Raw genomic sequence first — 23,357 nt, 5'->3', positions numbered from 1 at the left:
ATATTCAACCCTTCTTCAAAAGACCATGGCCCTCATTACGACCCTGGCGGAAATCGAAAAACGATGGCGGAAATGCAATACCGCCATCGAATAGCGCTCGGTGCGACTATGACCCGTCACCGTAAAGTACGATGCCATTAGCGACACCGTAGTGAACGCCAACGCTAACTGCACCAAGTACGCGCGCGCGCCATGCCAAACCGTAATTAGCACCATGGCGCAAGGGTACGCGAATTCCGACCCTAGCGGACATGTACTTAACGCCATCAAGCACGGCGGAAAGTACCATTCCGCCATGGTGAGAAGTACGGCATCGCGAATCAACCGTAAACGGCCCCACTGAGTGCCTGTACACCGCTCCCTGGCCACATAGTACAACTCCCCGTAGGTGCAACGAAGTCAGAATGCAACCAGTGAAATGTACAAGTCACCCATGCATGCCAACGAACAAAAGAATCACAAGAGGGGCCAATGGGAGCTGCAGGGCACAGATGGCACGAATACAGAAGCTATACCAATGGACATGACCTCAGTCTCCCACCAAGAAACGCACGCAAACACAGGCACCTGTGACCAGCAATATTCCGATAATCACATCATTCCACCAATCCACCTGGCTGACCGGCATCTGTTACACAAAACCTAATCCCCCGCCCCTGAGCATGACATCATTCAAACAGTCATATTGGCAGCCCTCACCCCTGACCTCACTGGGCTTCGTAGGCAAACGCGCCCAGCACAGTACCACGCAACTATACTCCGAAGCTGGAACCCAATGCAGATCTCCTCACAATACATCGCTCCCCAAATAGGAATATGCCACATCACTTGCAAAGAAGAACGCTACACGGCCCATATCAGAATAGAAATTTAATGCACAACAAATTCACCAAGCCCATACAGCCATTAGGCCATGAACTCCAAAACACATTTCACCATTGTGGGCTGCATCCGCAATAAATGACCAGCTACTTCTTGTGTGACGCCCTGTTCCTTCATGGTACACAGGGGCTACATTCTCGTACGAAAAGGCAACATGGAAGCGCCTAGAACCGCAGGGCCGTCCCAATAGGGAGGCACTAGTCCAGCTGAAAGGCCGAAATGTTGCTCCGAGCCACTAGTACTGCGTAAGGGCATGTGGCCCATTGGCGATCGTCCCATAAGATCGTAATGCTGCTCCACTGATTAACACGAAGCAGCAGGTGTCGGGAGTAAAACCCATCTGCAGGAGTGGCATACAGATGGCAGTGGCAAAAGGGGAGGAGATACCTGTCAACCAAAAGAAAAGAAAAAGAATAGAATGGCCATCAGAACTACATTCGAACAACTCACTTCAATGATCACACTAGATCCACAGCCATATGCATGCTAGCCCACTCCAAAGGATCATCACCACCCCAAAACCACTTGCGACTCATAACTATCCATATCGAGGTGAAAACACCATCACAAACGAGTGTACCTGTGCATGCGTCTGTGAAAACAGAATCCATCAGATGGGATTGGTAACGTGCATGGACACAAGTGTCTGAAGGCGCGTCGAGACAGGGAGGGCTCAACAAGGCCAGATAGACGATGGTCCCACTATGGCAGCCCTGCATCACATAGCGCAGGGGAGGCGGACAGATTCCAAGAAGCCCTGTACATGGCAAACACTGTATCAAATCATCTGTCCATGCATCCATTCATCATTCCCTCATCCCGTAATGATAACGCCTGTTTCCATACTCACATAACATGTGAGAATTCCATTGAGTCTGTGCGTTATGCAGCCTGCAAAATCCACTGTGCCCCAGCCCGTAATTCCAGTGTTGTGAAGTAACATGTATTTGGGAACGTCCGGCCTCATCATCCACTTCGCTATTGCGCATCCCAAACTATTCATATCAATCATTGCATCCTCGCCATGGCCCCTGTCCCAAGGACACTGAACAATAGAACGTTATATTTGCAGTCAGACCTGTGGGCATCTCCTCGCCGCTAGCTGAAGACCGAAAGCGCCGCCCTTCGAATTCCTCATTTGCAACATCACGTCGAAAAGGCATCTGTGGCCGCTTGAAATCACAAATTAATCCATCTAGTGCGGCTGTGTGTGAAAATGGCAACTGCCTTCACTCACAAATGGGAGGCCCCGCCCGTCGGTGAACCTCGGTACAGTGATGCATGAGGGTCCACCGTTACTCGAGTACTACGTTCCACTGACCCTTCACAAGTCTGTTCGCGACTGCATAGAATGCATGTGAAACAATGGGACCATAGCCGAATGAACATATCAACCAATGTTACACGGCCATCGGGTACTAATACATGATTGTAATAGCAAGATGCCATTCCTCGAATTGCAGCGTTGTGTGCGGGACGTGCTCGCCCAAAGGGGAGAGCAGCTTGCACAGGTGGAATGAATCACCACAGGTGGAGGCCATACAGCCTGAAAACACATAAATTGCACACCCAGTCTCCTCCCACAACCACACCCACTCCGAAATGCTACCGGCAGGACTCGCGATGTTGGCCCTGGGGGACCTGATAGCACTGCAAGTACTCCAACTCCAAGAAGAAGACGAACACCAACTACAACCGGCCGCACGGAGGAGACGCAGGAGGAGGAGGAGGGCAAGGCAGGGCCAGCAAGGGCTGCCAGCACAGCCACTACCACCACGCAGGCAGCCCGCAATCCCACGCCTCCGAGCACATCCGTTCAACCTCACTGATGAGCAGATCCACACCCTCTACCGTTTGGACCGGGACACCATAGCCGCCATTGTGGACATGACACAGGCTGACCTTGTCAGCATGATAGATAGCCCAACCGCCATCCCACCCCTACTGAAGGTGGTGTCTGTACTCCACTTCCTGGCCACAGGCACCTACCAGCACACAGTCGGACAGTTGCATGGCATTTCTCAGCCACTGTTCTCACGGACACTATTGCAAGTGCTCGATGCCCTCCTGCAGCACGCAGACGACTACATCTCTCTACCACGCTCGGAGCAGGAAATTACCAACACAAAAGTGGGATTCCATGCACTTGGCGGCATACCGGGTTGCATTGGTGCCATCGACTGCACCCATGTGGAATTGGTCGTCCCACATGCCATGGAGGCCCAGTACCGCAACCGAAAACAATTTCATTCACTGAATGTACAAATGGTGTGTGACTCCAACAGGATCATTACACATTGTTGTGCCCGATTCCCTGGATCAACCCATGATTCTATGGTCTTGAGGAACTCAACAATACCACGCTACATGGAGCGACACGCAGGGAACAGATCCTGGCTACTCGGTGAGTCTCATTTCATGCATGATGATGTGGGGTATGTGATGCGGCAATGACCTGGCAGGAAGGGGGGGGGGGTGCGTACGTAGCAATGGCATTCCACATAATTCGTTTATCGTCCACATACAGGTGATGCCGGATATCCACTGAAGAGATGGCTCCTCACACCAGTCCGGAACCCACGGGACCAGCATGAGGAGGACTACAACCATGCCCACTCACGTACCCGTGTAGTCATTGAACAGGCATTCGGCCTACTGAAGACCCGTTTCTGGTGCCTCAGCAGGTCTGGCGGGGCACTCCTGTACCGCCATGAGAAGGTTGCAAAGATGGTGATGGCATGTGTCATGCTACACAACATGTGCGTACGTAGAAATGTGCCCATGCCCCCTGACGCAGAACTGCAAGCACCTGAAGATGGTCATGATGAGGGTGGGGATGTGGCAGCACCTCAAGGAGTCTGCGAGGCACAGGAGGGCCGTGAAATTCGTCAGCATCTCATAGATGCATGCTTCTAGCACTCACGCCTGGTGGCTGATACATGGACACGGGACTCGTGGCACTGTGTGTGTCTGGTACATGCACAAAATGGACTGTACGCCTATGATGGCCTAGTACACAAAGATCATTGTCCACACATCTCATTGTTTGATCGTGCATTGTTTATGGCATATGTGATATCATGTTGAACACCCTATCGACCCGCCACCCAAGTGAGCCCAACACACCCCCTCCACCCTCCTACCTCCCCCCCGAACACCAGTGTCCAAAGATGCTCATTGTCAGTGGGCAGTCGCTATTGCAAGCCCCCTCTGCAGGTATCAGGGGCACCCCTGCCTGTGGAGCGCAGGTTCCTCCCAGATCTACGTTGGGGGCTGCCCTGGACGGAACTTGCAACGGATGATGTCTCTGCCTGCTCACGTCCATGCATGTCCCTAAGGGTTTGTGAGAGCTCAGTGAGCACACGGCGCACTGCGGCAAGTTCGGCACATATGTCTTTGGACGTCGCATGCAGTTCCCCCCTGAGGCTCTCGGTGCTTCTCTCCATTTGGACTCTCAGGCTCTCGGTGCTACTCTCCATTTGGACTCTCAGGCTCTCGGTGCTACTCTCCATTTGTGCCCTAAGTGTCTCAGTTGATGTTTCTATGTCTGCCTTAGTGCCCCCACATCCATCGGCATGGTCCTTGAGGAGCGTGGCAAGTTGCTGCTGTTGCACGATTAACTGGTCGAGGGACTGTTGCCTCTGCTGGGCCATGGCCATTTGCGGTGGTGTCACAGAGGGGCTGTTCGCCTCATGTTGCCCTGCCACAGGGCTTGTGGGGGATGGCCAGTCGTCGTCTTGTGGGTGCCCCTGCGTGGTATCCTCATGGTGTACGGGATGGAACAGACAGGGGGATTGGGACAGGTCATGGATGGATCTGACTTCGACATCCCCGTCTTCTGTGTCGGAGCATGCTGCCATTAATGGGGTGTCACCTATGGTGCTGCTGCCACCAGAGGCAGTACCTTCTGTGGCATCCATTGGGGGGACCTGTGGTGGTGCTGTTGTGGGCATGCTGGCTGCTGGGGTGCCTGTTGATGTTCTCTCCTGTGTGCTGCCACTTGATATGTGCTGCTGCCGTGTCTTGATGCGTGCAGCTGAGGTGGAGGGTCTTTGGCCGTCGGTCTTGGCCCTCTTTGCAGGTGTGCTGGTAGGGGTGTCCTGGAGCTCGTCGTTTGGATCGGACCCTGTGGTGGAGTAAAGGAGGGCGAGCGTTATTAATGGGTCTGTGGGAATTGGAATGGCAATGTATCACATGCATTGGGGTGGTACCTGAGGGTGATTTGGGTCGGGGCCTTGGAGGTGCTTTCATTTGTGTGTGGAGTGAGGGTGCAGTTGTTTGGCAGCCTGCAGTTAGGGTGTGCCTGCTGCACGTGTAGTGGGTGTTTTTGGGGTTTTTACTTATTTATGTATTTATTGTGAGTTTTAAAGTGCGCTATCAGGCCAATGTGTGTGGACGTTCTCCTGGCCATGTGTTGCTGTTGCGCTATGTGGGCACGTGGTACTTCACATGATTGGACATTGTGGTTTTGGCATTGTTTTATTTGGGCCACCTACCTGATTCTTCGGATGTCTGCACTCCTTTCTCCATCCCTCCGACTCCCTCTATGCTCTCCATTCCTATGGTGGAGGCACAGATTTCTTCCCAGGGGGTCAACTTGATGGGTGATTCCGATCCCCCCCCGGTGGCTGTGGCAATGTTGCGGTTGGCAGAAAGTATGCTACGGACGCGTATCCGCAGGTCGTCCCATCGCTTTCTGCATTGCTGTGGGTTGCGGGGTGCGGTCCCCACCGCACTTACCCGCTGTGCCACCAGGGCCCATATGGCCTTCTTGTTCGCAAGTGCCGTCCTGGTCATTTGCGTGGAGAAGACGGCGGCGGCATTCTCCTGGAGGGTCTCTGTAAGCACGGTGAGTTCCTCACGGGAGAAGTGGACCTGCCGCTTGTGGTCGCACGCTTTCTTTGCTACTTTTCCCATTTTTCTTGGTTTCACTAGGGTGGATGACGGGTTGGGATGTGTCTCAGGGTGGTGTTTTTAGTGGTTGTGTGTATTTTGTGGTTTTATAGGTGTACGGGGTGTTGTTTCCCGTTCCGGGCCCATGTTTTTACTTCCGTTTCCGTATATTTACGGTCACCGTACTTTCCGGTTGGCGCTCACTGCGGTGTCCGCTATGATGGGTGGCGGTATTGCACCTAGGGCGCCGTACGGCGGCGGTGTGGGCCGTTTTGGGGTCATTTCCGCCATCGCGGACTTTGCACTTCCGCCATGGCGTGGTGCTCGTGCCCGATTGGGTCGGAATGGGCCGCACTTTGCTCCATCGTGCAATGGCGGAAACGCTATTTACGCTGTGGCGGTCCGGTCAGTCACTTTCCGCCAGGGTCGTAATGAGGGCCCATGTCACTGTACAGGCATACATCGTGTTTGCTGAAGGTAATGGCGTTAACTATATTTATGAGAATAAACATATTGGCACAGAACGTATGAGTGGGCTAGCGACCTTTTTCTGGCATTTGTAGAAGGATACAGGTACACATCATTAGCATGACACATGTAACAAATTATTTGCTGTCTAAATGCCTTTCATGCTAAGGTGATGTAAGGCATCCATTTCTTCCAACAGCTGCATCTGTGTGAGAGTTAAAGGTTAGATTCAGACAATCAAGAACCACCTGGTTAATTAAACAAAAAAAAAGTTTTAAACATGTGTGTCATCAGCCACTTTATTTCTAATCATTACAGCCTCCCAGTACACATCCCGTTCATGTGTGCTTCTTTGTACAAAAGGTAATTACCAATACTAAAAACTTTATTGGGATGATTTTTAGGAAATTGTAATATGTAAAAGTTGTAATCTTAAACATATCTGAATGGGGCAAAATGTATGCGCGTACAACAGACACCACTATTGGCTTTGCCAATGTATGTTTAAACTTGGACGAGCTGAACGATGTTTAAATGCAACTTTCCAAGTACCATCTGCCCATGGAAATATTGTGACATTCGTAGATAGGAGCCCCCACAAAAGTGACAAATGTTTTTATGTCACACATGACAAAATATCTAGTCAGTTCATTTAATACTACTGTGTGCTTACTCATTTACTTATTTTGTGCACTTTGTTAAGATCCTGGATAGTGCAATGTGGCCAGTTGACTGTGCTCATTTGAACACATATCTGTTCAACAAGCCGGCACTTCTCTTCCAGTAATGGGTCATAAGTAAGTGCACTTCTGGTTTGCGTCCTGTGTGTTATTCGTCAACTGGATATGATAGGATGAATGGGAGAGCGTTTGGGTAAAGGCTCCGATCTCATCGGTAGGTTTCTGGGGTGTTGGCCAAAGCATTGGACGTCGAAGGGGAAAAGGACTCCTGCCAGTGGGGCATTTCCTGTTTCTTCATGCAAGCATGGAGACAGGGCGAACATATAAAGTAACTTGCGAGGCCATTCCGAAGACACTCTGTCACACCCTAAAAGCTCTCCTCCATGCAGGTTTGATGTGAAAATGGTACAAGTCTCATTTTGCAGGTCTACAAGTACAAGTAGTTAATGTACATGCCTTAGCTTCATGTTCTGCCTCATGATCTAGATGGCATATCTAACCTCTGCACTTTAGGCCTCGCAACCCAAACACAATCACCTTGTAATTACTCTTTGCTGTACACCTCCATGGTATGCCTCAAGTTAACCCCTGTGAAAAATGTCTCATGTAATTTTTCAAGTGCTTACCACTTAATTTAGCACCCACATTTTCACAAACCAAACATTACATTATAATCGATAAAAGCAACTATTTGGCTGTGGCAGCCAGGAAGACGTCATTACGAGTACGGTAATGTGGATCAAAATGGTGGTAATGCAGTGGTATCTCCGTTACCACTGCATTACCATTGCATTACAGCACTACCGTCCTATAACTTTGTGGTGAGGTGGATGAAAAATCTCAAGCGAAATGCTGGATATAATTCAGTTCCCTTACTGCGTAAAATAGGCAAAATCGGTTTCATTATCACCGGCAGAATTATCTCTTGCTCTTTCAAAATAACAACATATGTGTGGAGCTAGTATCTTTATGATATATGATATGATATGATATGGCTTTTGTAACACGCCTATACACAAGTGTTTCAAGGCGCGACGAGGCAGGGGGGGAACAAGGGGAGAACAGACAACGAACCTACTAGTCCAGGTGTCATTCAGATCGCGCAAGTGCAAGGGTAGGGGGACTGGGAAAAGTGCAAGGGGAAGGGGAGAGGGGAAGTGCAGTACATGGTTAGTAGAATACAAGATAAGTAATAGGGCCAGCTGGTGGCAAGTGCAAGGTAAGTGCCGGGAGAAGGGGCTGTAGGATACAAAGACAGTCCCGTAATGCAGGTAGGCAGTGCAGGGAAGAGTGGCAGGGCCAAGGACCGAGATCGGTGAGTGGCCAGTTGCAGATTCAGTGCGGGTTCAGTGATTTTAGCAGGGGAGAGAGGGAGAGAAAGCGGAGGCAAAGAGGAAGGTTTTGAGGTGCTTCCGGAACCGGAGATGGTTCTCCTCAAGTTTCAGGGAGGCAGGAAGGCTGTTCCAGAGGGAGGCCCCTGCTGCGGAGAGAGAGATATACCCCCAGCTCGTTGCTTGGAGAAGTGGCTGACCCTGAGGTAGTTGGAGGTGGATGAGCGAAGAGCTTGAGAAGGAAGATATTTAGGAAGAGAGAGTTGAAGGTATTTTGGCCCAAAGCCCCTGAAGGCCTTGTGGACAATGCAGAGGGTTTGGAACTTAATCCTCGTGGCCACTGGGAGCCAGTGTAGCGATTTCAGTCCTGGAGAGATAAGGTCCCTGGGCTTGAGGCCAAGGACAAGTCTCGCAGTCCTGTTCTGGATGAGTTGCAAAGGGCGGAGAGTAGAGGCAGGAAGATTTAGATAGAGGCTGTTACAGTAGTCCAGCTTCGAGAGAACCAGGGCTCTGGAGACAGTGAGCGTTGCCCTCTGTAGATATTAATTTTGTTATACGCAGAAGGATGACGTGGTGCAATATCTTTTACTAAGTCGAGGAGGAAAGGGCGGTAAGATTGCAGTCTGAGTTTGAGCAGGAATGGACGAGAATGGTTCCTAGATTTGAGAATTTGTCAGGGTTGTTGAAGTAAGATGAAAGAATAACAGACGTACAGTAAGATTTGCATGTGCTAGAGATTGGGTATGAACATTTGAAAAAAAGAATTTCATATTGCCCACTGTTCAGCTACTCTGTGTACTCCCAATGATATGAAATGTTCTATCACCATTGACGTCCAAGAAATACCACTCCTTGCCACCTCTGTGTGTGTAAGCATATTCTTTGTTCGTTTGACAGGTATGGTTGTTTGTTGCCAGGGTGTTGCAGTAGAAGGGATAACGTAGTACTGAATGCTGGACCCAACAGACCGAGGGGAATGTTGTTCCAGGGGAGTTATTATTCGTCATTAATGTTCCAAGAGATCTGTGATGAGATATAAGAGTTACAAAAGGAGTGTAATGCCAGATGTATGCTGGAATCTAGGTTGCAATGTGGGTGAGTATTAACGGGCCATCTGCATTGGCCCGTTTCCTATAAAACATTAGTTGCATGTGTAATAGAGCAGAGGGTTAGGATGTGGGCTCAGACAAAATACTAATAAATACAATTCTATATGTTTATATCTTTTAAATAATACATATTTTAATAAAGGACGAGAGGCAGGGACTTCTGTTGCAGGTGGTCTATTGATCAAGAAATACAATGATATAGCCCCCCCCCAACCTATAACATCATATTGCACATATTGTTTCTTTCCAGTGGACATGTTTAGGATTCACCTATCTCATCTATGAACCTAGCGCAATGGTCACCGGCACCCATGTGATTGAGTAGGCTAGGTAAAGCTGGGAAGGACAATGCAACTCATTATTCTTCAATGTAAATCATTATGGGGTGGAGCTGCAATGCCACTCAAAACTGATGGGCATACAGGAAGTCATCAAATGATGTCACAAGTGGAAATAAGAACAGACTTTTCCTCGATGACTGGGTCCATTGTTTTGGTGGGAAGCAGGATACATGTGCCAGAAGGACTTGCAATGGTTTTCTCCAACATTTTCAGGTGACTTGGGCCCTGAATAGGTGAGGGGCCTGGAAGGCAGACAAGGTCAGGCAGGTTGGGTCCTATCAGAGGCAGATGCTGTTTTCGTTGACTTGCAAGCCAATTAATATAATGTCACTGCCATCTCCTAAAATTGATGTTTGAGCCTGGTTTCTCTGGCACCATTTAAGAATGATAAGCTTCTAACACAAAATAGTTGATATGGTTAATTTAGGTTTGGATCAGTTGCTTTGCTCAGTAAGAGAACAATTACACTTTGCACTGTTCCATGAAGCAGGATGGAGCAATGCAACGTGTATTTTGCATTGCAAAGTGACTTTGCAGGGCAAAAAGACACTTTGCATGGTGCCATGAATCAGGGTGTTTGTTGGCAGTGTGAAGTCACTTTGCACCAGTGAAAAGTATTTTGCACCATACAAAATATTCCATGAATCAGGCCTTTAGTCTCAAATACAAGCACCTCCTCCACTAGAATGCAGCTACCACATGACCATTTGTCCTAGCTGCACGCATACTATTTGTCTCACATAAACTTCACACTACTTTCAATATTAGAATGCAGCTAATAACCACAAACATTTGGCCTAGCTGCACACATATGAGTGCACACACGCACTATTTACTACTCCAACTTGCTCCGCTGACCTGGACTGCAGTCCCTGAAGGCGTTCAACCGAGAGTGCGTTGAGACCATACCAATGGTGAAAGGCACTATACAAATTCCCAATAACATAACCTAACACATGTGAACCATGTTGTGTGGGACACGTGTTTATGAAAATACATATATTCAAAAAATACTTCTGTGGTTCCAGGGTCATTGGGGGTTAGTGTGCAGTGATGTTACACGATCCAGTGAAATACACAGACTAACAAAAACAATTGAAATTAATTTGTTATTTGTACTTTATTTGAATAGTTTTTTTCTCTGCAACAAGTTTTAGGTTTGCAAGTCTACAATCAATTGCTACTGTTGTATGTCTAAGTTGTTGATGGGAACATTAAAAAAGACCCTTATGATAGGCTTTTTCTCAAGTTGACACATGTTTCGGCTCTTTTTATTCGTGATGCACGTGATCCACACTCTGAGAGGCACAAGGAACACATCTCCATGCTGCGCTCTCTCTTTCAAACTCAAACACAAAGATTCTGAAGCAAATAGAGGGAAGCAAGTATACCCTCAAAAAGAATTTTGGGCCGAACCAAATAGTGTCGCTCGCTCAAATAACCCCCGTCCCTACACCGTCTGCCCTAATTAACAGGAAACGTGAGAAAAGGGGCTTCAACCTGACTTACCCTGGACCAAAGTTGTATGCATGTCCTGAAGATGGCTCTAATTGCCAAACACGTGAGCAGGTGTGTTCAAGTGCATCACAAATAAAAAGAACCGAAACGCGTGTCAACTTGCGAAAAAGCCTATCATAAGGGTCTTTTTTTTGAGTTCCCATAAACAACATAGTAACAGAACAGTATCAATTGATTGCAGACTTGCAACCCTAAAACATGTCGCAGAGAAAAAATAAATACATTAAAGTACAAATAACCAATGAATTTCAATTGTTTTTGTGTATTTCACTGGATTGTGTAAAATCACTGCACACTAACCCCCAGTCACTTCCGAATCACGGAAGCATTTTTTAAAATATATGCATTTTCCTTTGATTCAATGTATACATATATTTCCCTTTTCTGTTGTTTCAATACAGTTTACGCCGATTTTCAGCAGTTTTAGAATGTCTGCAGGTCTAAGTAATTATTATTTTTTTCTAAATATTTATTCTAAATATATAAGTGATATAAGACCATTTAATATGGCATTCTTTTCTCTCTCCAGCTGCTTGTGTAAAAAGTAACAAGAAGTGTCACAGATAGAACGGTGAGCACCCATAGGGGCATTACAGAAAAGTAAGGGAGGGACAATCAGCCTCCAACCAGATAGTTTTATATCTAACATCTTCCAATGAGACTGATCCCTCGTTATCAAAATATCGGTGGAAGTACCCAACAGATTGACTGACAATGAAATCGTGGAGAAATGTCCCCACATTTGGCACGAGTTTTCAGATTTGTCTTCAGCAGTGGTCTGCCACATTGGTTATCCTTCATGAATAGGAGCAAACGTTACAGAGGAAAGCATTTTTGCTTTGTAAAATTCGATGTAGCCTTAGGTATATAGTCATAAATGTGACTTTATAATATGTTTACATATGCATGGATCTGGATCAGTGGCAGCAGTACAATGAGAAAGCCAATGGCTGCTAATATTTTATAATGATTTTATTTTTAGCGTAAATAAATGCATTAAAGAATGATACTCTCCTTACACCTGAAGTAATTCTTTATACTATTTTCATTTCCTGAACATGTGCATTTAAAGATATGTGATTCTTTTGTTTTTCAAAGGCTTTCACGTTGCACTGCTAAGATTCCATAGCAAAACAATAATGCCCAAATCATGTATATGTATGTACGTAGCTTTCCTGTGAACTTTGTCAGCTAGACAGAATGCACCCTTTTATTGGTTTTCATCCAAGTCAGGAGTCAACATGCAAAGGTGACTGCGCCGCAGTACTAGACATATCTGTATTATGTGGGCATGATACAGCGCCACAAGAATCTCTCAATAGCAATTATTATGCCAAGCACCCTGTTGGCACAATTATACTAAAGCTGTAATTAGTAGCAGTAAGATTAGAACCCCTACATGTTAAATCTGCAAAAGTAAAGCTGAGTGAAGGATTTTAAACAGTTTCAAAACATTGTATTGTCTTTATTATAGTCTTTAAACTTCTGTAAAGATGGGTTTTCGATAAAATGCACTTAAAATAATCTAGTCCTGTCACTAAAAATAGGCAAGATACAGTAATTACAGTCAAACCTTGCTGGTCTAGAGGTCGCAAGGTACTTTGCAAATGAACCAATTAACCTGCTAAAGCTAAGCGTATTCAGACATATGTGATACTGGTCGGTGTCTCTTATTTCCAATTGTATTAATGTTATATGTACAATAACTCCCAGAAATGAACCTATGGCCCCATTGGATCCACGTTCCCCTCACCTTATTTAGCAAATGTGGCCAGTTAACCAACCTGCAGTGCGATAACAATACATTTGGGGTCGCCTCATTGTCAAGCGCCACACAAAATGCCCGCCAGGACAGGCCCTCAGTCAAATCTATAGTTAGAGTGAGATAGCAAGGATATGTGAGGTGTACCTATCACCACTCATAAAGTCACCAGTGCCCATGCTCAGGATTAAAAGAAAATAATGCAAAGGTCAGATATTCTTAAATATTATAGCCGCACCATCAAACATGAAGGTACACTGACAACCATTCAGTACTATGATGAAAAGAAATGGCAATGATTTTTTGTAAATGTGATCAAACCCATCCCTGTCTCTACCTGATGTCACTTTAGTATGCAGTTGCATGCAGGTGCATACTAAAGATATGTTTGCTTTTGCCATCTTAGACAGAGCCAGTCAAAAACTTTATGTGGCCCAGACATAACATTTACAGGGTAATTCATAAAATTTCGCACAAAAGTGGCGCACGCGGCTAGCGCACATTGTGCGTGTGCGAATGTCTGCGCCAGCCCGTGCGCTAAAATCGATTTCCGCGCACAGCGTATTCATGGATTTTCGCGTCCAAAACCAGCCGTGGCGCAGAGTGGCGCAGTGACCCTAGCGCAAGGAAAAGCCATCAAAATCCCCAATCCAGCGCAAAGGGCTGCGCTAACCCTGGACCATTTACAGGGCTGCCAAACAGCAAACGCCAAGCGGGGAACGTATATTACTGGGGTTCGCGTGAAGTTTCACACGCGAAAGGGCCTGTGCGAGTGGGGTACATGTATAACTGGGGTTCGCAGGAAGTTTCACACGCGAAAGGGCCTGTGCGAGTGGGGTACGTGTATAACTGGGGTTCGCGTGAAGTTTCACACGCAATTGGAGCAGGGTACGTGTATTACGGGGGTTTGCGGGAAGTTTCACACTCGAAAGGGCCTGTGCGAGTGGGGTACGTGTATAACTGGGGTTCGCGGGAAGTTTCACACGCGAAAGGGCCTGTGCGAGTGGGGTACATGTATGACTGGGGTTCGCAGGAAGTTTCACACGCGAAAGGGCCTGTGCGAGTGGGGTACGTGTATAACTGGGGTTCGCGTGAAGTTTCACACGCAATTGGAGCAGGGTACGTGTATTACGGGGGTTTGCGGGAAGTTTCACATGCGAAAGGGCCTGTGCGAGTGTGGTATGTGTATAACTAGGGTTCGCGGGAAGTTTCACACGCGCTTTCAGCAGGGTATGTGTATTACGGGGGTTCGCGGGAAGTTTCACACGCGAAAGTGCCTGTGCGAGTGGGGTACGTGTATAACTAAGGTTCGTGGGAAGTTTCACACACGAAAGGGTCTGTGCGAGTGGGGTATGTGTATACCTGAGGTTCGTGGGAAGTTTCACACACGAAAGGGTCTGTGCGAGTGGGGTACGTGTATAACTGGGGTTCGCGTGAAGTTTCACACGCGATTGGAGCAGGGTATGTGTATTACAGGGGTTCACGGGAAGTTTCACACGCGAAAGGGCCTGTGCGAGTGGGGTACATGTATAACTGGGGTTCGCGGGAAGTTTCACAAACGATTTCAGCAGGGTACGTGTATTACGGGGGTTCGAGGGAAGTTTCACACGCGAAAGGGCCTGTCCGAGTGGGCTACGTGTATAACTGGGGTTCGCGGGAAGATTCACATGCGATTTAAGCAGGGTACGTGTATTATGGGGGTTTGCGGGAAGTTTCACACGCGAAAGGGCCTGTGCGAGTGGGGTACGTGTATAACTGAGGTTCGTGGGAAGTTTCACACACGAAAGGGTCTGTGCGAGTGGGGTACGTGAATAACTGGGGTTCGCGTGAAGTTTTCACACGCGATTGGAGCAGGGTACGTGTATTACGGGGGTTCACGGGAAGTTTCACACGCGAAAGGGCCTGTGCGAGTGGGGTACATGTATAACTGGGGTTCGTGGGAAGTTTCACACACGATTTCAGCAGGGTACGTGTATTACGGGGGTTCGCGGGAAGTTTCACACGCGAAAGGGCCTGTGCGAGTGGGCTACGTGTATAACTGGGGTTCGCGGGAAGATTCACATGCGATTTAAGCAGGGTACGTGTATTACGGGGGTTTGCGGGAAGTTTCACACGCGAAAGGGCCTGTGTGAGTGGGGTACGTGTATAACATGGGTTTGCAGGAAGTTTCACACGCGAAAGGGCCTGTGCGAGTGGGGTACGTGTATAACTGGGGTTCGCGTGAAGTTTCACACGCGATCGGAGCAGGGTACGTGTATTACGGGGGTTCGCGGGAAGTTTCACATGCGAAAGGGCCTGTGCGAGTGGGGTACGTGTATAACTGGGGTTCGCGGGAAGTTTCACATGCGAAAGGACCTGTGCGAGTGGGGTACGTGTATAACTGGGGTTCACGGGAAGTTTCACATGCGATTTTGCTGTCAGAGCGGGGTATGTGAATTTCAGGGGTGCGCGGTGAGTCCTACACGTGAATTTGCAGCGTGGGTCCTCCCAGGTGTTCCCTCTACACCCCCCACGGCACCTGCAGGCAGCCCACTCCACAGGGGACTACCCCCTACCCCTGGTCATGTCCCGCAGGCAGCCCATCCACCATGGGCATGCCCCCCAGCCAAACCACATGTCAGCTTGCATCCCCACCCCCCAGCAGTCAGGGGCACCTGCCAGCAGGCCCCCACACATGTCCCCCTGCACTCCCACTCCCCAGCAGTCAGGGGAACCTGCCAGCAGGACCCACACATGTCCCCCTGCACCCCCACCCCCCAGCAGTCAGGGGCTCCTGCCAGCAGGCCCACACACATGTCCCCCTGCACCCCCGCCCCCCAGAAGTCAGGGGCACCTGCCAGCAGGCCCCCACACATGTCCACCAGTCCCCCCACCCCCAGCAGTCAGGGGCACCTGCCAGCAGGCCCCCACTCATGTCCCACACATGTCCCCATGCACCCCACCCCCCAGCAGACAGGGGCACCTGCCAGCAGGCCCCCACACATGTCTCCCAGCACCCCCACCCCCAGCAGTCAGGGGCACCTGCCAGCAGGCCCCCACTCATGTCCCACACATGTCCCCCAGCACCCCCACCCCCAGCAGTCAGGGGCACCTGCCAGCAGGCCCCCACACATGTCCCCCTGCACCCTCACACCCCAGCAGTCAGTGGCACCTGCCACCAGGCCCCCCACACATGTCCCCCCCGACAGGTCATCACACTCCAGACCCAATCCCCTCATGGCCACCCAAATCCCACCCCAGTCCAAACACCCCACATTGAATTCCCAAAGTCATGATAAAAATACATAACCAGCATGGCCATGAATCAATGTCCCTCAGACCCACGCAATGGTGACACATGACTGTGAAAAGATCAACATTGTGACATGCACAAAACAAATGATATAAGACCAGTAAAGTATATAATAAATGTGTATTCAATAATTAACCAAATGAATAAAACAAAATCACACAATAATGGAAATAATGAAGAAAAAGCTGCATGTCCAAAATATTCAAAACAAATGTGTGAAAGCAGAATCCAAATCAATCCAAAAGCAAATGGGTCCAAAGAGTCTGTCCGTCCAACCAAATCCAAAGTGTAAAAATAAGACACATCCATTGATCCATGGTAAAAAAGAAACTTAAATGAAGTGAAATCTAGTGTTGAACTATATACAAAGTACAAATCCAGGGTCCATGAGCCCAACCATTGAAAGGAAACCTACAAAAACCCTACCTAATGAACAGCTATATACAAAAAGGTGGGGCATTGTCCAAGCACCCCAAATGAAATGAAAACCAAAAGGAAACCTAACACTAATTAACTATATACAATGGCAGCGGGCTAGTCCGACGGCTCACTTCCTGATTTCCCGGGCTAGGGCATCATCAAACTCCTGCTCGATGTCCCGGAGGCGGTCCTCTTCCATGGCTCCGAGGGATCGCAGGGACGATGACATCCGGACCTCCAGGTCCCTGCGAATTGCCTCGAGGCACTTGGCCCGCCTCAGAGCCCTTTGCATGGAGTTCTCCGCCCTGTCCATCGTGAGCCGTGCCTCTTCCGCCCGCTGCCGCTCCGCATCTGTAGCATGGCCTAACCGCTGCCACACGGAAGACACTTCCCATCCTGGGTCCTCCTGCCCTCCGGCCGATGCCTGCCCCTCCGATGTCGAAGGCCCCGAGCCATCATGGCTCCCACCTTGTTGCTGCTGCTGCTGTGCCTGTGCCCTGGCTCCTGCTGCCTGCACATCCTCCTCCGGCTGGGTTGCAGTTGTTGAGGTGGCCACCCCTGCTGGACATCCGACTCCCGACTGGCAGGGATGTGTCCTCCACCATCCTGGCCGCACGGTCAGAGGCAGCTCCACAGGGTACCCAGGTGATACATGGGTGGGAAGATGGCACAGAGGACGACTGGCGCATAGGGGGTTCAGGTGAGGAGGGGGTTGAAGCAAGGTTCAGCAAACGGAGGAATCCAGCCTGGGTGACCTGTCCCAGTAGGCTGACGTGGTCAACAAGCCATTCGAGATGAGGTGCAGTCTCCCGATGAAAAGACTGCAGGTCACCTCGCATGGCCTGTTGACGCAACGCAATCCCACCCAGGACAGGCTCAACCCGTTCCCAAATAGCCACGTCCGCAGGGAGAGGAAGGCCAGTTGTTGTAAGCGGATCCCCTCCCTGAAAACGGGTCTGGACGTAGGCATACCTGCTGGTGCGGGATGATGCAGTCACAGGATCGGGGACAGGATTACACACAAGCACCTCCGCGGCGGCCTGTGCTGCCTCCTGTCCCTGCCCCTGCACTGCACCACTGGCACCAGTGGAATCCCCACCTCCAGACCCCGTCTCTGTCCCTTGCGCAGCCTCCTCCTCCACCAAACCCCCCACCAACCTGGATGACTCCGTGTCATCTTCCTTCGTCGGACCTTGTGGGGTCTAAGCTGCCCCTTCTGCTGCCGAGGAGTCCAACTCCGAACTCCGCCTCTTGGACCTACCCTCGGCAGCTGTAGCCTGGGACGCAGCACCAGACTCCTCACTCCCTGACGAGATCACAACCTGGAAGGGGAGCTGGGCCTTGCGTCTCCGGCTGGTGGTGTGATCCCCGCCGCTGTGCTCCACAGCACCCTCTCCGCCCTCTTCATCAGTTGATGCTGCAGACAGGGAGATATAGGAGACAGGCATCAGGACACTGTACAATGGACTGATACACACATGACAGTTGCACATGAGTGGCAGTGTCAAACTTCAGACATGACATCACAATCCCCAACACACATGGCATGTCAACTCACACACATGAGCAATTCCACAGCCATATGGCAACAGCCAGCACCATCCATACACATACAAAAGCATGAGCAGCCAAAGGTGAGCCAGACATCACATGAAACATAGGGAGTGCACTAGACATGCACACACGCCACCACACTTGCATGCATGTGTACACCTCCACCAACTGTTGCAGTGATGAGATCGGCATCCATGTCACATCTGGCAATCAGTCTTCTACATATCAGTGTCCCAAGTATCCATGTTGCATCACTGTTGCACCATTATGAAATACACACACATGCACATGTACACGGTGCAGATACATGCAGCTGGAACCGACATCCATGTGTGACACCACAACCATGCCAACTTACATACACAGTCATTCAAACATGTGTGCTCACACATCTGCATTTGGCATGAAAGCTTACACACACATGCACCATCCATGTGTCTCACACATGAGAGGACTTGCATGTGTTAGCCTCACGGCCCTGTAAATACTAATCCATACATGGCCCTACAAAACCACATGTCCAACCTGCACACTACCGGCACACCACCACACGCACAGCTTACAATCAGTATGCATGTACACTTATCGCTTGACTCCAGACGGGTCTGCCTCTCAAGGACCTTGACATGGAGCGCTGGGGATATGCGTTCCAGGACCCTCATTTGATGTTCCCATATGTGGCAACGGCGCCCCTTAGCATCCGCTGCCTTCAAGAGGTGCCGGGCTTTGTTGAGGGTCCTGGACCTGAAGTCCTCCCAGCGCTTCTTGACATGTTTGAATTTGTGGACTGCCACCCCCTCCGCGTGGATGGCAGTCACGATGTCCGTCCAGATCCTGGTCCGTCCTTCCTTGTCGGCGCGCGAACTTCTGAAGAGGGCATCATACTGCCCCAGGACTTGCTCCACCAGGACACCAACTTCGGTGGCAGTGAAGCTGGTGGCCTTCTGCCTCTCTGGCTGGGGGTTTTCAGTGGTGCCAGATGGTGGTGTGCCCGACATGGCAACCCCAGAGGCAGGTGTGGGCGGGCAACTGGGTCCTGGGGCTGGGCTGTGGAGCGATGGTATCCCAGTTGGGAGTCTTCAGTTCCAGCAGGGGTGGTCACAGCAACTGCACCCCTGTCTGATGTGCAGGCAGCAAATAGCAGGGCACGTGGGCAGCAGGCAGCAGCAGATGGCAGGTGGCAGTGTGCTTGGGGCTTTTGGGGGCAGGAAAATGGCCTTCAGGGCAGGATTGTGGTCTTCTGTGTGTTTTCGCGTGGCCAGCTTGATACGGAGTGATTTGGCACATGAAAAAATTGCACCCACGCCTGCCTCGGGGGTCGCCATGTCGGGGCAAACACCATCTGAGACCACTGGCGACCCTCAGCCAGAGGGGCAGAGGGCCACCAGCTTCAGTCAGAAGGAAGTTGGTGTCCTGGTGGAGCATGTCCTGGGGCATTATGATGCCCTCTTCGGAACATCACGCGCCAACAAGGAAGGATGGGATAGGATCTGTGACGACTTTGTGGTTGCCATCAACGCGGAGGGGGTGGCAACCCGCAACATCAAGCAAGTCAAGAAGCGCTGGGAGTACTTGAGGACCAGGACCCTCATAAAGGCCCGGCGCCTCGTGGAGGGGGGCCGGGGCAGCATGAGTACCATCCAGATGAGGGTCCTGGAATGCATAGGCCCAGCGCTCCATGCCCAGATCCTTCAGAGGCAGACCCGCCTGGAGTTGAGCGGTAAGTGGCCAAGCATTGCTGTGTGAGACAGGGCATGTTGCAGGGTGCTGGTCGTCTGATACTTGCCTGTATGTGTGACATAGGCCATGTACGTATGTGTGTGCGCAGGGACATCATGGTTGGTGCATGTGTTACAATGCAACATGCGGAGCAGCATGCGGAATGCACACATTAATGCATGCCTGTCTCTGTTATTGGACATGGATGGGGTGTGAGAGATGGGTGCTGCTGTCATGGACATGCCTGGTGTCCATGTCTGTGTGTCTGACTTGCGTGTCTGTGACTTGTAAATTCCATGCCATGGATGCATGACACATGTCTGTGACAATGTTCAGATTCACTGATGCAGCCTAGTCATCCTTGTATCCACTGTGTCTGGGGTGTACGAGGCCAGATGGATGAAACTACGGTGAAGTGTGTGCATGTGATAAGCATGACCCATGATGCATGTAAGTTTAAAACCAGCATTGTATGTTTCAAGAGTCCCTTGGACATGTATGGTAATGTTAATAGCATGCGCCATGCCTGTTACTGCATGTGTTTTGCCTGCACTGACCCTTGTGTTGTGGAGGGACATGATGGAAGTGATGTTTGACAGTGCCACTCATCTGCTATTGCTTCCTGTCTAGGGGACCATTGTACAGTACCCTGATGCTTGTGTTCTATTTCTCCCTCTACACAGCGGCAAGTGATGAAGAAGGCGGAGACGGCGCTGTGGAGCAAAGCGGCGGGGATGCCCCCACTGGCCGGCGACGCAAGGCCCAGTCACCCTCCCAGAAATTACCATCGTCCGGGAGTGAGGGGACTGATGCTGCGTCTGCCCCTACGGCTGCAGCGGAAGGGGTGGGTGAGCGCCCACAGGGGCTTGCAACAGCGGAAGATGGTGTGGAGCCATCCAGGTTGGTGGTTTCCACAGAGGAGGAGGAGGCCGCTACTGAGCCTCACATGGGGCCTGGTGGGGGTGGTACCACTGGTGCAAGTGGTGCAGTCCAGGGGCAGGGGCAGGAGGCAGCGCAGGTCGCCGTGGAGGGGCCTGTATATGTCACTGTCCCTGACACTGTGACTGCATCACCATGCACCAGCAGGGATGCCCCATCCCAGGCCCGTCCGCAGGTAGGGGGGATGTCCATGTCATCTGACACTCCTCTACCTGCGGACGAAGGGACCCCTGGCCGTATGGAGAAGGTCCTGATTGGTGTCGCGTTGTGCACGCGTGACATTCGTGATGATGTGCGTGCTTCCCGGGGGGAGCACGCACATCATCACGAAGAGCAGCATGCCAACATGGCCCAGTTGGGAGTGTCCATGGTCGGGGGATTTGTACATGTGTTGGCCACTCTGGTGGCCCTCTCCTCCTCTGTGGAGACTATGCGCCAGTCGTTCTCCATGCCGTCTTCCGGCCCAGATGCCACTAGGGCCCCCTGTGGACCTGCCCTGACCAACGCAGCCAGCTCGGTGGGGATCCCATCCCTGCCACAGTCGGGAGTCGGAGGTCCTGCAGGGGTGAACACCCCAGCAACTGGACCCCAGTAGATGGAGGATGTGCCGGCATCATCGGGCAGGGCACGTGCACGACAGCGTCGGTGGATTCCATCAGCCTGGATGCCGTCGTGCTGGCAGAGGCAGTTGCGTCGGAGGCAGCGGCAGGCTCAACGTGGGAGGCATCATGGCTCAGGGTGCCGGCATCAGAGGGGCAGGCATCGGCCAGAGGGCAGGAGGACCCTGGAATGGGAATGTCTTCCGTGTGGCAGCGGTTGGGCCAGCAGATAGGTGCGGAGCGGTGGTGGGCGGAGGAGGCACGGCTCACAATGGTCAGGGCGGAGAACTCCATGCGCAGGGCGCTGAGGCGGGCTGAGTGCCTCGATGGAATTCGCAGGGAGTTGGAGGTGGACATGCGGTTATCCCTGTGAGACCTCGGGGCCAGAGAACAGGCCCACCTCCAAGACATTGAACAGGAGTTCGATGATGCCCTGGCCCATGACATCAACAAGTGAGCCATTGGACTTGCCCGCCACCATTGTATATAGTTTATTAGTGTTAAGTTTCATTTCTTTTTTCTTTCATTTGGGGCGCATGGACTATGCCCACATTTTTGTATATAGTTAGTAATTAGGTAGGTTTCATTGTAGGTTTCATTTATGTCGTTGGGCTCATGGACCCTGGATTTGCTATTTGTACATAGTTTTACAGTGGATTTTTCTCCTTCATCTTTTTTTTTTCACCATGGAGCAATGGATATTACGCTATCTAAATGTCTGGAGTTGGTCGTCTAATCATTTGGACCATTGGCAATCAGGGTTTCACAAGGGCATAGGGACATCTCTGAATATCCTTATCATAAACACACTAAAATGCCTGGTTAAGGAGAATAGATACAAAAACATCTACATTGCGTCCATAGACTTGGAACAGGCGTTTGACTCTGTCGACCGTCGCATCTTATGGCATAAACTGAGGAAATGGGGTTGTCCGAACAACCTAAGAGATCCCTTAGAAGCACTGCACACTGGGACAACTCTTAAAGTAAGGTTGGACAGACAGGGCAACCTTTCTAACAGTGTGAGGGCCACGAACGGGCTGAAACAGGGCTGTAGGTTGGCCCCAGCGGTTTTTTGTCTCTTTATATCCGACATGCAGGAAGCCTTCGAAGCTGTGAGATGTTTCCCCCCTAAGATTGCGGGGACCCCTGTGGGAAGGTTACTGTTTGCGGATGACCTCCTGCTACTAGACCAAACTGCGGTGGGTCTTCAGCGCCAATTAAAGGCACTCGAGTTATACATCCAAGGCAATGGTCTCCGAATAAACCCAAAGAAGTCCCAGATCCTGAGGCTGGGACCCAATATGATCATTAAAAACCTCAGGTGGGTTTTGTCGGGGGAAGTGATACCAGTGGTCTCAACCATGGTTTACCTAGGAGTATCCTTAAATAACAGCATCCAAGACGGTCCCGGTATCGAAAGACTCAGAAGCAAAGTTACTAACTTAGCTTCTCAAGCCTTGTTAATTAAACGGCGATACTGTTCCTTCTCACTTCGACCACTGATTGAATTCTACAAACTAAAAGTCTCGCCCATCTTGACCTACGCGGCAGAGGCAAACTTTTTTCTGAATCAAGAGGTCTGGAGACTGTTGGAAGGTCTATTTTGGAAAAGAGTACTGGGCCTACCGGCATCGATCCCAATTGAATGTGTCCGCAAAGAATTGGGCTTATCTTCACTTTATGTATCCATGGTTTGGAAATCACTGACACTCCTTGACAAATGTTTGCATCCACAGGAAAGAAGTGGTTTCCAGGCCATCAACGAAGCCATGGCAAGAAAACTGATCCCGGCTCTATCTAAATGGCAGTCTATCTGTACAGATATTTTGAACCACATAGCCCTGGTA

Source organism: Ambystoma mexicanum, chromosome 1q (genome assembly GCF_040938575.1).
Source record: "Ambystoma mexicanum isolate Mex_15411 chromosome 1q, UKY_AmexF1_1, whole genome shotgun sequence".
Taxonomy (NCBI): Eukaryota; Metazoa; Chordata; class Amphibia; order Caudata; family Ambystomatidae; genus Ambystoma; species Ambystoma mexicanum.
The sequence above is the reverse complement of the archived record's forward strand: the minus strand, read 5'-3'. Positions refer to the sequence as shown.